Genomic DNA, 13846 nt, shown 5'->3' on the forward strand with positions numbered 1-13846 from the left:
ACCTTTTCCAACACTTTACCAACAACTGAGGTAAGGCTCACTGGTCTATAATTCCCAGGGTTGTCTCTACTCCCCTTCTTGAACAGGGGAACCACATTTGCTATCCTCCAGTCATCTGGCACTATTCCTGTAGACAATGACGAGTTAAAGATCAATGCCAAAGGCTCAGCAATCTCCTCCCTGGCTTCCCAGAGGATCCGAGGATAAATCCCATCAATCCCATTTAACGTATTATTTCATTATTTGATATTAATTTAACATTTATTTAAACTGTGCTAACCTTTGTGTTAGGCCAACTACTATATTTGTTTCAATTTTGAGTAATATTTTGGTGGTCTGCCCCAGCCCTATTTTTTCCATAAGCCCCATTATTTTTATTGCACTATTTTCTATAGAGTGAGGTCGCGCAAGAGTGCAACTATTGTGATGTAGCAGAAAGGACTGTACTTTAGAACCCATTTCCTTTGGTTATGTACATAAATACAGCAACTAATTTGCTCTTGACAAAGTCTGGCACTCAGCAATGAAATTAATTGTTGATTAATTTGTTTCACTGGCAGTAGTCAAGGAATAAATATTAGCAGTGAGCTGGGAGACCTTTCTCTTGAAAACATGCCAAGAAATTTGTCATATGCAGCAGAGAGGGCAAGCATATCTCAATCCAACATTTTATTAGAAAAATGTGGTAAATAGTGCAGAAAGAAATTTGAATTGAGGACATTAAGTGACAATATGAAAGCAGTACCAATCATAATGTCAAAAGTTATTTTACTTTCCATTTTCCTTCTTTGTGCTTTTCACTGAGTTGCCAATCAATATTAGGATTTAGAAATAATTTTTGTTAGCAGCTGAACATATAATAACAGGTAAGTAAAGGCCAACTGAGCTTAAGCATGACCCACCCTAGCATGGAATACATTCTGCACAAGATAACCTTCATTACATCCCATGACAGTCATACAATCTCCAGGGAATGATGAAAAAAAGAGAGAGGCAATTTTGCCAACTGAGGAAAAAGCACTGGAAAGAATATTTTCTGACACTCAATGCCAATCAGGCAAGCTTTGTGAGCTGATGATTACTGAGTGATACAACCTCCAGGGATCTACTTATTCACTTTATGTACATTAAGCAGATCATTCTCAGGAACAGTACCAGCTCTCTATTTTAATGCTTGTAGTAATAATTGTTGCCTGTGCTAGCAATGATTCATGAGATCAATGATCCTCAAAAAAATCCCCAGCATGTAGTTTAGTTCAAAGCATACATAACTCATGTCCCCGCCCGACACTAATCTATCAAATTTGAATCCATATAGATTGAGTCTAATTATTTTCTTAAATCTGTGAGCTGTTAAACACTGTGATCACCCTCCCTTAAATGTTCTCCCATACTTCTATATCCTTCATGATTTGAAGACATCAAACAGGATGTGACCTCACACAGATGAAGAATTGTATTGCTTGTTCAATATTTAATTGTGCTGACATTGCACCCTATCTACTTTTGCAATAATGTCACAGTACTTGTCAGCAACCTTCAATGAATCATGCCACAAGTGCTTTACTGAGTGTCAGAATTCAAGCCATAATTGCAACCTTTGCCCTTTTTCTCTCAGCTATATGCTTTTGCTTTTGGGACAATATGCTTTTCCAAACAACATCAATAGCTCATTAAAATTTTGAAAGTACATAAGACAACAACTTAAATTTGCCATTACATAAAGTGCAATATTGTTCTTGCATTACAATACGTGACCCTCAGAGGTACCTCAGAACACTTATAGTTAGTACAGTTTGTATTTACAACATACATTTCACATACTTGGTATGATGGCCTTAAACAGTGGCTATCTCCGCTGAAGCTTTGTAGTGGCTGACCCAAACTTCAGACACTTGGCACATGGTCCTGGACCATGGAATGTGCTAGTCTGCAACATTCTGCCTTGGGCAGCTCTTCAGGCTGGAAGACCAATAGGTTTCAGGTTAACGAAAGGAGTCTTTCACTGAACCTAGTGGCAGTTCATGATTGTTTGGGAAAAAGACATGCAGTTCCTGATGACAAGACAGATTTCCATTTGTGCAGATCCATACTCAAAGCTGAAAACACTATCCATTAAGTATACTCTGTTGCTTGTGAAAAAGTACAGTCAAAGTCTCTTACTTTGCTGACAGTGGTCACTTTGTGAAATTGTGTTAGACTGCTTTGTTGCTGGTTGAGTGGGAGAGAATTAATGTAGTGTTTGGAATGTATGACACGCCGCATAGTACAGACCAATTCAGTGCATTACTTTAATCTTAAATTTACATTTGTGAAATGATCTGAAAAGAAAAATGTAACAATGGTCTTGGTCTGTGTTTTATTCATCAATACAGCGAATGAAAGAAGGCATAGAAGGAGGTTCTTTGCTAATGCCGGCTGCCTCCACCATTGGTGTTTATTTAATCCTGTGGTTTCAGTTGGATGATTTAGTGCTGATAAGGTTTTACGTTTAGCTCCTCCCTCAGACTCAAGTTGCAACAGGTTAGTGATTTTTAGGAGTGTGCACACTGGAGACAGTGCATTTGAACAACTCAGCTGTTTATTTGCTGTAGATTACTGGAGAACAGCTCTTCAAAAATAGTTTTTGTTATATCTTCTAGATTTTTCCTGAAGGAAAGCTTAATTATGACGATTTAGAGGTTTGTTAAAGGCACGTTTGACATAATCAGGTAAGGATATTTCGATTCCAACCATATATTCACTTTGGCTTCTTAAGGATTGTTTGCCTTCCCAGATCGGGCACACCTTTGGGTGTAGTTTCACTGTGTCTCTGCCAGTTCACATCACTGCTTCAAAGTGAAGCTGATAAAATAACTTTAGACATTTTAATGTGCAGGCAGTTCGTAAGGTCAGCAGTTCTTGGTGGTCCTGGGATATACCATGGCTGTGTTAAAACAGTAACAGAATAGTTTTGAAGTTATTGTAAATCTGATTTATGACAAACAAGTGATTGCAGTAACAACATTTATCGGTAGATGTATTTTGTTTTTGCCTGTGAAATGAATATCTGAATGTTTGAACTGCCTGTTTTATTCTGGAAAGTGGTAAAAATTGAAAGAGAAACAAAGAATTCAAGATAGCCTGTTCAGGAATGATATACAGTATCAAAACAGCAAATTAACTTTAGGTAGGTCTGTTTTCCTGATTATAGTTTAAGTTTACGTGAAGCATAGGGAATTAATCTGGGATTCCTTTCTTGGAAATTTGATATGCTTGTGATGTTAACTTTGTTTCAGTATTTTAAATTATTTGTTATTCATATTTGTTTAAATGCTGTTTTAACTATTAACACACTTGAATGATAAAGCTCCAAGACTAATTAACCTGACAGGACACAATGTGCAGGCATACTCAAGGTAATGCTCCCTTTGTTTCGGTGTTGCCCTATTTCTTACTGAACAGCAGCCCAACATGAGTCACTGTTTTCAGGAAAGGGAGGATAAAGGTTGGATGATAAAATTTGGTGAATTATACGGTATTTAGATTCTATCTCTGTGAGTTGGCGAATGCAATGCGTTTCCACTTATAAAGAAATGTTTTTTTCCAAAATACTTACTATTTTAAGTTGTGTTAAATACTATCTTCAGTGATAATAGAAAGCTTCAGACAGTTATGATGGCTTGATGTCAGGGGGACCATCATGAAAGTCTGTTTAAATTGCAAACTCAAACCCAGACATCTGTATGATGATTCTTTTGAGTAATAGTTGGTAACTGACTAAACAATGATTCAAGTGAATGAGTAAATATACTGTTACAATCACATTTACAAATACTTTGGAATGACCATGTTGTAATCTCTGACAAATGCATAACTAAGAAATAGTTGACACTGGACTATTTAAAAGGTAATGGCATTGTATTCTGCTACTAACACTAATTGATTTTTTTCTAAGTCAAGCCAGAGACATATTATCAGTGTAAATTAAAAGCCATAATGACAGGAGTCACAACCATTTAAATTACAAGGTTAACTAATGTGGCTAATGTCCGGTGATTACTATTTTTAACAATTGGCTTAACAAAATAAACAGCACGGATCAATAGGTGACACTTACATATTTTATGGCCAATTATTTGTAAGCACTTAGTACTAGCATTATGACTTGGGTTTGTGTGTATCAAAAAATGTGTATTGTTTTACAAAAGCCCAAGCCCCGTCAGGAATTTTTTACAGGGTCAATGGCTCAAATTCATGAGATCACAGGGAGCAATTTTTTTTGTGTGGGCAAGAGCTCTCTTGGTGCTGAGATTGCCTGCTTCCTACACCACCATAGCAAAACCATGAAATGATTATTTCCTGCCACCTCTTCTCTCACTGTAATGACTTATTTCATGCTGTTTCTGCAACAGCATTTGAAAGCAGAAAATTTGCAGGTATTGATCCTGTGTTAGCCATATGTCAAGCAGAGGTCACAAATGTGAATTAGAAGTGCTAAGTCATCACATCTGTTTGCTCTTTTTTGGTGGCCACTGGTGGGGGAGGGGGATTCCACGGCAGCAGTTTGCTATATGATATCTGAGGAAGCTTTGTGAATGAATAGGAGGGGTTGTAAAAGTGGAGGTCGCACCCATGATATTTGACTGCTGATAGAGCATCTGTGGATCACTATTCTTTATGCAAAGGCAGTGTGGCATTTTCAGAATGGTGTCTTATATAATTTATGTTAAAATTTCAGAATGACAACACTATTTTCTTATAAATGTCCAGAGCTTTCCAAATTGTCAAAGAATCACAGAATCACAAAACTCTTGTGGCACAGAAGGAGGTCAATATGCCCTGCAAGCCCGCAACAGCTCTTCAAATGAGCATTGTTTCCTATTATCAATTTCCTGCTTTGCCCTCATACCTTTGCATATTATTTTTCTCAAAATAATTGTCAACTTATGCCTCAGTTGAACCTACTTCCACCACACTTCCTTGCAAAGCATTCCATACCCTAACCACTCACTGAGTGAAAAGATTTCAGCTCATCTCACCCTTGCTTCTTTTGCAAATCTCTTTAAATCCATACCCTTTGGTCCTTGTTCCTTTTTATAAACAGAGACGGTTTCTCCTAATCTACACAGAACATTGAGCCAAAGGTGGAAATCTTGGTTAAAGAAGTAGGTTTCGGGCAATCTGTTTAATGAGGTGGAGTGATTTAATAAAAAAACATTCCAGTGTGTGGAGCTCAGGTAGCTGAATTGGCAAGGCTCCCAGTGATAAGACAAAGTGAACAGGTAAGTTCAAGAGTTCAGAGTTAAAGAAAGAAGGCTTATTCCATAGAATCCCTACAGTGTGGAAACAGGCCCTTTGGCCCAACAAGTCCACACCAACCCTTGGATCATCCCACCCAGACCCATCCCCCTATAACCCACACACCCCTGAACACTGTGGGCAATTTGGCATGGCCAATCCACCTAGCCCGCATATCTTTGGACTGTGGGGTGGGAATCGTAAGGCTGGATGATGGTACAGTGATGGGGATGGGCAAGATTTTGTATCTGAGGTGGCAAAGTACCAATGTAAGTCAGTAAGGACAGAGGTGAGGGGTAAGTGGAACTTATAAGTTAGAAAATGGGCACCAGAATTTTGGATAAGTTTTGCAGAAGTTTGTTTTTGGCAAGGTAGAGAAAGAAAGGTTAACAGGGAGAACTGTGTCTGCAGCTGATAAAGACATGGACAGAAATTACTATTTTGGGTGAACTTTGGGTCGTTTTACTATGTTAATTATGTTTACAGAGCAAAATTGTTGACGTTGCAGTAGAGGTGATGGCAGCCAGTCTTTGGCATTAAAGGAAGTGAGAGGAAGGGACTGACAATTAGACATAGCAGCAGAGGTATCCTTTGACCCATCAAGACTGTTCTATCATGCAAATAGATAACAATTCACAAAACATTAGCATCCAGTTTCAACAACTAATCGGGATGGCAAATAGCCTTTGTTTCAAAAGGAATTTGAATGTAAAAATAAATGGCACAAGGCACTCATCAGACCACTGCTGGAACACTGTGAACAGTTTTGGTACCCTTAGTTAAAGAAAATATAGCGACATTGGAGGCAGTCCAGGGAATGTTCACAAGGTTAAAATTGTTTCAGAGGTAATGGAAACTGCAGATGCTGGAGAATCTGATATAACAAAGTGTGGAGCTGGATGACCACAGCAGGCCAAGCAGCATCTTAGGAGCACAAAAGTTGACATTTCGGGCTGATGAAGAGTCTAGGCCTGAAATGTCAGCTTTTGTGCTCCTAAGATGCTGCTTCGCCTGCTGTGTTCACAAGGTTAATGCTGGTACAGAGCGATTACCTTATGAGGAGAGATTGAGTAGGTTGGGTTTTATCCGTTGGAGTTTAGAAGAATGAGAGATGAAACTTAGAAGATTCTTGGAAATAAAGACCATTTGCCTTTCCTATTAACTATTGTACTTGGATGCTTTTTTGTGGTTTATGCAAAAGGACTCCCACATCCTACTGTGGTGCAGCTTTCAAATAATAATATTCAGATATTATCAATAATACTCAGGTCTTCTATTCTTTCTGCTAAAGTTCATAACATCATATTTACCCACATTAAATTCCATCTGGCTGGTTTTTGGCCCTCACTTGAAACTATCAATATCCTTGTGTTGACTCCTACTCTGTAATCCTGACTACCTGCGTCCCCTCCCATTTTTGTGTCATCAACAAATTTCGCCAGAATACACTCACTTCCATAACCCAAATCACAGAGTTTAAAAAGGGCAAAGATGAAGAATACATTGCAGCCAGAGTCAAAAAAGAATGTATTAAGAACATAAGCAGCTTGCATGGATAAAACAGTTGATTTATTGGGGGAATGATTGATGATGATAAAAATTTTTAAATGGAGTGAAAAGCACATAAGGGAAGAAAACTGTTTACTTGTAGGCCTTGGGATCAGGAAACAAACTCAGGTGGTCAGCAGTTTAATAAGAATGGAGTCTCGGTGATTAAATTGGAAGAAAAGAGTGTATATGTGGAGACAGAAGAGAAGTATGAGAAAGATAAGGGTCCAAGATGAAGGAAGATGTGGGGAGAGAAGAAGAGGCAGATGAATAGCAAAGAAATTCATGAATAGCCTGCACTATTGTTAGAGTTGAGAAATCAAGAACAGAGGAGAGGGATTACGGAAAATGCTGTTTGTTGTTGAAAGATTGCCAAGGGTTATCTTTGCCCTCCAGATTGATTCTGGATTAGCGAAGGATTTTGACAGAGAAGGATGAATTCCAGGAATGTTTAATATGTCCCAGGAAGATCTTGAGGTGGATTCCAAGTCTGTACCTGTTGAATTTGACGGGCTAAAAGCTGAAACAACATCATATGGAATTATGGGAGATAATGATGGGGCACATTGGGCATAGCTTGTAACGTGGGAGTAATTGACTGATTTGATGCCTCCAGAATCGTTACGATGAATGGAGGCCCAAAGGTCAAGGATATATTTTGAAATTATAGTTGTAACTACCTTGGGAGAGCTCTGTTTTCAAATACAGAAAGAATAGGAATTTTAAGAAGTTAGAAGTATGTGGATAATGAGGTAAATAAGAACATAGTCACAGATGGCCTTGGTGAGTGATCACATCCATTGAGACGGTGGCCATGAGATGCATTGGAGAGCTTATATGGAAGGAGTTTTAGCGAGTTCAGGAAGGCGGTGAATGCAAAGTCAGAGGACAAATGAGACAACCATCGAGCTTAAGATGATTGAGGATGAGGATTTGACCAGTACAGAAGCCAAGGAAAGAAAAACATAAAGGGGAATGGACAGATACCTGAGGTATCAGTGGTCTTACCTGCTGGTTGGACAGCCAGTGAGTAATCCATTCTGCCTCTTTTTGAGAAGGCACAAGCCAGTCAGGCAGTGGCAAGACCAGCAGTAGGTTTTCCTCTGGAATCAAGATCATCAGGATCACTCATTAGTCAGCAGCTCATGTTTTTAGCAGCACCACTGGAGAGATCAACCTGCTACTGGATGGACAGCATTGAGATCCCAGGATCTTGGGAGCACTGAGAATGCAGGTAAGTAACCAAAAGGATTGTGAATCTGTGGAATTCCTGGCCCATTAAAGCAGTTGAAGCTACCTTGTTGAATGCTTTTAAGGCAAAGATAAATAGATTTTGGATAGTATAGGCATTAAGGATCATGGTGAGCAGGCAGGTAAATGGATCTGAGTCCATGAAAAGATCAACCATGGCTGAACAGGCTTGAGGGGCTAGATGGTTTAGTCCTACTCCTGTTTCCTATGTCTTCATAGAAACACAGAATCCCTACAGTGCGGAAAAAGGCCCTTCAGTGCAACAAGTCCACACTGAACCTCAGAGCATCCCAACCAGACCCCATCCCCCTATAATCCACCTAATCTGCACATCCCTCAACACTATGGGCAATTTAGCATGGCCAATCTGTCTGCCAAAGCAGAAGAGGAGGGACTGCAGTTTGAATTGTTATAGAGCCATAAAGTCATAGGGTTGTACAGCGTAGAAACAGATCCTTCAGTCCAATGCGTCCAGGTCGACCAAATACCCTAAATAACTCTAGTCCCATTTGCCAGCAACTGGTCCATATCCTTCTAAACCCTTCCTGTTCATATACCCATCTAGATGCCTTTTTAAATGTTGCAACTGAATCAGCCTCCATGACTTCCTCTGGCAGCTCATTTCAAATACACACCACTCTCTGAGTGAAAAAATTGCCCCTTAGGCCCCTTTTAAAACATTCCCCTCTCACCTTAAACCTGCACCCTCCAGTTTTGGACTCCCCTACCTTGGGAAAAAGACCTTGGCTATTCAGTCTATTCATGTCCCTCGATTTTAGAAACCTCTATAAGGTTACCCCACAGCCTCCAACAATCCAGGAAAAATAACCCCAGCCTGTTCAGTCTCTCCCAATAGCTATTAAAGACCTTCTCATGGGAATAATTGACCAATTTGATGCCTCCAGGTTTTCTTTGCACTCGTATTCTGGATTGGACAGTTGAGTGACTCAGCCGAGATCTACAGTTGTTGTTAGGGCCACTCCTTGATCACCATTCTAAGAGTATGCACAATTGACACATTTCCTAGACATTTCTTTGCTTTGAAGATCACAGAAATTCAAACTTGGGTATCCTGACTGGCAATCCAACATTCTTAAAATCTGCAGGGTTGCCTCATTTTCAGGAACTTTGATACATAAAAGTGGTAAGCCTCCTTGCTAATGAATGGAAGGGAAATTTAATTCTACTTCTTTCTCTAGAAAAATATATAAACCACGCTATTGAAATCCTTAGATTTCATATAAATATTCTAAAAGTCCAAGAAGGCTTATGTTTCCACTGTCTTATTTATTTTGTGTTTGCTGCTTCTGTGGTTGACTGTGAGCTATTTTAACTCTTCACCATATTTGTGTTGCTCATTTGTATTTTGGAATAGTGTATCTGACAGTCTGGCAATTTGTATTATGATGAAGTCCAGAAGATTTGATACCTTTACTTTTCTTATGTCTGAGTTTGACTGCAACTGTTGATTTTTAAAAAAAAAACGTAATCGGTAACAAGGTGGGGTTTGAAGTGAAAGTGGAAAGAAGTTGGAGTCCTTGAGTAAAAGGAGTTCCAAGATTTCTTTTGATGGCATTGGAGTTCAAATTGAGTTGGGGCTCAGGCATGCTGGCAGTTCTTCTGGTGGCAGTAACTATGAAACCATATTTCCATACTGAGCAGTATGGCACTTGAGAGAGATAATGGGAACTGCAGATGCTGGAGAATTCCAAGATAATAAAGTGTGAAGCTGGATGAACACAGCAGGCCAAGCAGCATCTCAGGAGCACAAAAGCTGACGTTTTGGGCCTAGACCCTTCATCAGAGAGGGGGATGGGGTGAGGGTTCTGGAATAAATAGGGAGAGAGGGGGAGGTGGACCGAAGATGGAGAGAAAAGAAGATAGTTGGAGAGGAGAGTATAGGTGGGGAGGTAGGGAGGGGATAGGCCAGTCCAGGGAAGATGGACAGGTCAAGGAGGTGGGATGAGGTTAGTAGGTAGGAAATGGAGGTGCGGCTTGAGGTGGGAGGAAGGGATGGGTGAGAGGAAGAACAGCTTAGGGAGGCAGAGACAGGTTGGACTGGTTTTGGGATGCAGTGGGGGGAGGGGATGAGCTGGGCTGGTTGTGTGATGCAGTGGGGGGAGGGGACGAGCTGGGCTGGTTTTGGGATGTAGTGGGGCAAGGGGAGATTTTGACGCTGGTGAAGTCCACATTGATACCATTGGGCTGCAGGGTTCCCAAGCGGAATATGAGTTGCTGTTCCTGCAACCTTCGGGTGACATCATTGTGGCACTGCAGGAGGCCCATGATGGACATGTCATCCAAAGAATGGGAGGGGGAGTTGAAATGGTTTGCGACTGGAAGGTGCAGTTGTTTATTGCGAACCGAGCGGAGGTGTTCTGCAAAGCGGGCCCCAAGCCTCTGCTTGGATTCCCCAATGTAAAGGAAGCCACACTGGGTACAATGGATACAGTATACCACATTGGCAGATGTGCAGGTGAACCTCTGCTTAATATGGAAAGTCATCTTGGGGCCTGGGATAGGGGTGAGGGAGGAGATGTGGAGGCAAGTGTAGCACTTCCTGCGGTTACAGGGGAAGGTGCCGGGTGTGGTGGGGTTGGAGGGCAGTGTGGAGCGAACAAAGGAATCGCGGAGAGAGTGGTCTCTCCGGAAAGCAGACAAGGGTGGGGATGGAAAAATGTCTTGGGTGGTGGGGTCGGATTGTAGATGGCGGAAGTGTCGGAGGATGATGCGTTGTATCCGGAGGTTGGTGGGGTGGTGTGTGAGGATGAGGGGGATCCTCTTTGGGCGGTTGTGGCGGGAGCGGGGTGTGAGGGATGTGTTGCGGGAAATGCGAGAGACGCTGTCAAGGGCGTTCTCGACCACTGTGGGGGAAAAGTTGCGGTCCTTGAAGAACTTGGACATCTGGGATGTGCGGGAGTGGAATGCCTCATCGTGGGAGCAGATGCGGCGAAGGCGGTGGAATTGGGAATAGGGGATGGAATTTTTGCAGGAGGGTGGGTGGGAGGAGGTGTATTCTAGGTACATTTCACCAGTCAAAGGAATTAAATATTAATTGCCCATGCGTCACAACTTGGTGACACTTAGATTTAAACTGAATATTGCTTTCAGAATGTGCAGTTTTAGATTGTAATTTAATGGGAAGTGCTGATTCCATTGGGATCAGTAGTCAAATTCATGTTTGACTATGCACCACTAAATCCACTAAAATAACACGAAATACTGCAGCCCCCTGAATGTAATCTTGTCAAACATATTATGGATGAGAATCTTTTTTCCACTAGACTAATAGTTTGACATCTATTGTAACTTCCAATAAACAGAGTCAACAGCATGTCATATAAACATATTTTATGATTTTTTTTCAAACTAACAGCATTGCACATTCTTAGGTCAGTCATAATATGAGATGATATCCAAGATATCCCAAATATAACAAACTGAGTGAAATGTTCCTTATTCTATTGTGGCAACATAAACTGATTGTCTCTCTTTAAAGCGTAGAGAAGCCTATTGTCCTTTGTGAACTACACCTAATTGTTTACCTAAGTACCTTTTTAACAGTATAATGACATAAGAATCTAAATATATTTTCAGTGGATTGCTAGCTAGCTGGATATTGCACACAGCCATTTGGTGTGGTTTTGGTGAGGATGCATGTAAAATGAGGCAGATGCCTAACCTTTGTATTCACTCCATGATAGTGAGAGTGAATATACCCTGGAGTCCGTAGCTCACCCACCATGTGTAAATAAACACTTAAGGATCAGTTGGACTTGATGATCAAATGATCTTTATGGCATCCTGCTCACACAGAAAATTGACTGGCAGGAATACTCAATGAAGAGAAAGCAGCTTGTCTTTAAATGCCTAAATTAACAAAAGCAGGGAAAGAAAGAGGTAACCTCATTCAGGAGATGCCTTGCAAGTAGTGTGGCACCCTCCCTAGGATGCTGACCCTACTTGAATTCCACATTCCTTTTCTGACAGAACCAGACCCCCACCCTTTTGTCTGCTCCCTCCCTAGACCCTAGAGTCTCTGCCCACCATAAAATCCCCGATATTTACCTTTGCATGACAGCCATGTTCCTCTTCAGGCCTCTTTGTGCAGTGATAGCAATGCCATTACTGAGCTGTGATGTGGCCAGGAGTGATAGAGAACAGGACTTCAACCTGAGTGAGGGGAAGAAACCAAGTAACCAAGAGAGCAAGTAACCAATTTGGATGATGCTGTGTGTTAGACTTCCAATGGACTGGAAGCCAATTTTTCATCCTCAATGTTGTGTTTGGGGGATGGCGAACTGTCTGCCCTACCTGTATAATTCTACCCAACATGTCATTCATTTGTAATTGAAGACCTAAACATGACCTTGTGAAAACCTCCTGGAGATCTGATTGCTTGACAGTTCAAATGTTGTTAATTGTTGTGCCATCTGGGTTATTTTGAATTGCCTGAAAGCACCGGAATGGTCTAAACTCTGGCACATCTCTGTTGCGGTGAACTTTCATCGCTCCAAGTGCCCTTCTCTTTTTGAAGTTGGGTTTATGTCATCAAATGCAAGAGTCACAATGTTATTAATGCTCAGCACTAAACACATGACATAATTCCAAACCCAAATAAAAAGCAAAGATCAGTCAGCAGCACTGCAGGTGCTGATTGGTCTACTGATATTTTCTGCTTTTGTTTCATATCTTGAACACCCGCAGGGTATTTTTTTTTGCTTGACAATAAATATGAGAAATGCTGATGGTTTGAACAATGAACATGAACTCCAAATCATTAGGAATGCTGCATGAAACTGAATTCCAAATTTGAACAGTCATATGAGTCAATTAAGAAAGGCGTGTACTTCAAGAGTTTGGGCTATTTTGTCTTTGGGACACCAGCAATTTACATGGTTCAGTATTGTGCAAGCCTTGCAGGGAGCAAGTGGTGGGTTGGTTTAATTCCTGCCAAACAAACCTATTACCTTCTGTTTGGATTAGAATGCTAAAACATTGCTTTCTTCTGTCATAACCTTCAGGGTCATGCTGAGTAAGGATGTTGAGCTGAATTTGGGAAGAAATCACTAAGAGTTTCTTGTAAAAAAAATTGCTAATGAGTTCAACCTTTGGGCTGTCACAAGCTGCCCTCATTTAAAACTCTGGGTTTAGATATTACCTGAAGCCTCGTGAACTGCAATTTTTATGATTCATTCTGAGTGGTTTTTCTTTTGTGTGCGATGAATTGCTTCGGTTTCCATGAGTAACTGTCTGACATCTCATTTGTCTGCTGCTCTTAATGATGCACAGTTGAAATAGGCTGTCATTGAGTGAGACACCGGTGTTTCTGTTGATGTCCTGAATTCTAAATTTCCGCATCTGCCTTTTCTCAAGCTGTTTAACCATTTTCTTTTAAAGGTATTAGTTTCAAGATCATATTTACATAACTGGAAAAAGAAAGAAACTTGACTTGATGGTGGCTCGCTTGTATTAAATCAGAAGGTTGTGGGATTCAAGTCTCATTCCAGAGAATGAATGTAAAATTAAGGCTGACACTCCAGTGCAGTCTTGAGGGAGTCCTGAATGAATGAAATATTCAACCAAGTCTTCAACTATTTATTAATTAGTAATTGAATCATTAATTGTATTCAGGTAGAGGAAATTAACTGGGGGCTCACTTGTGCTCTTTTTGTGGACTCGTGGCACTGTGGAAATGTCTGTATACGCTTCTGGCATGTGAACATCAGGTTGCCTCCATGGATAAGTTGGGCAGTTGCATGGAAAT

At 40.7% G+C, this 13846-nt stretch overlaps 1 protein-coding gene across 6 annotated transcripts in view; it reads left to right on the plus strand.

Annotated features, from left to right (window-relative positions):
- The window catches only part of LOC125462716 (innate immunity activator protein-like), an 83369-nt gene that overhangs the window by 24617 nt on the left and 44906 nt on the right, over positions 1–13846 (plus strand). For 2 of the 6 annotated variants that reach the window (XM_048552981.2, XM_059653412.1), the window contains exons 1-2: positions 2453–2523; positions 2643–2711. The exons of 1 other annotated variant lie outside the window; for it this stretch is intronic. The gene's annotated coding sequence lies outside the window, so the exon portion shown is untranslated. Of the gene's footprint in view, positions 1–2452; positions 2524–2555; positions 2712–3095; positions 3170–13846 lie in introns of those variants that run through there. 3 more of the 6 variants (XM_059653411.1, XM_048552984.2, XM_048552983.2) reach the window with 2 other exon arrangements.

This window comes from Stegostoma tigrinum, chromosome 21 (genome assembly GCF_030684315.1).
Source record: "Stegostoma tigrinum isolate sSteTig4 chromosome 21, sSteTig4.hap1, whole genome shotgun sequence".
In the NCBI taxonomy this organism is placed as follows: domain Eukaryota; kingdom Metazoa; phylum Chordata; class Chondrichthyes; order Orectolobiformes; family Stegostomatidae; genus Stegostoma; species Stegostoma tigrinum.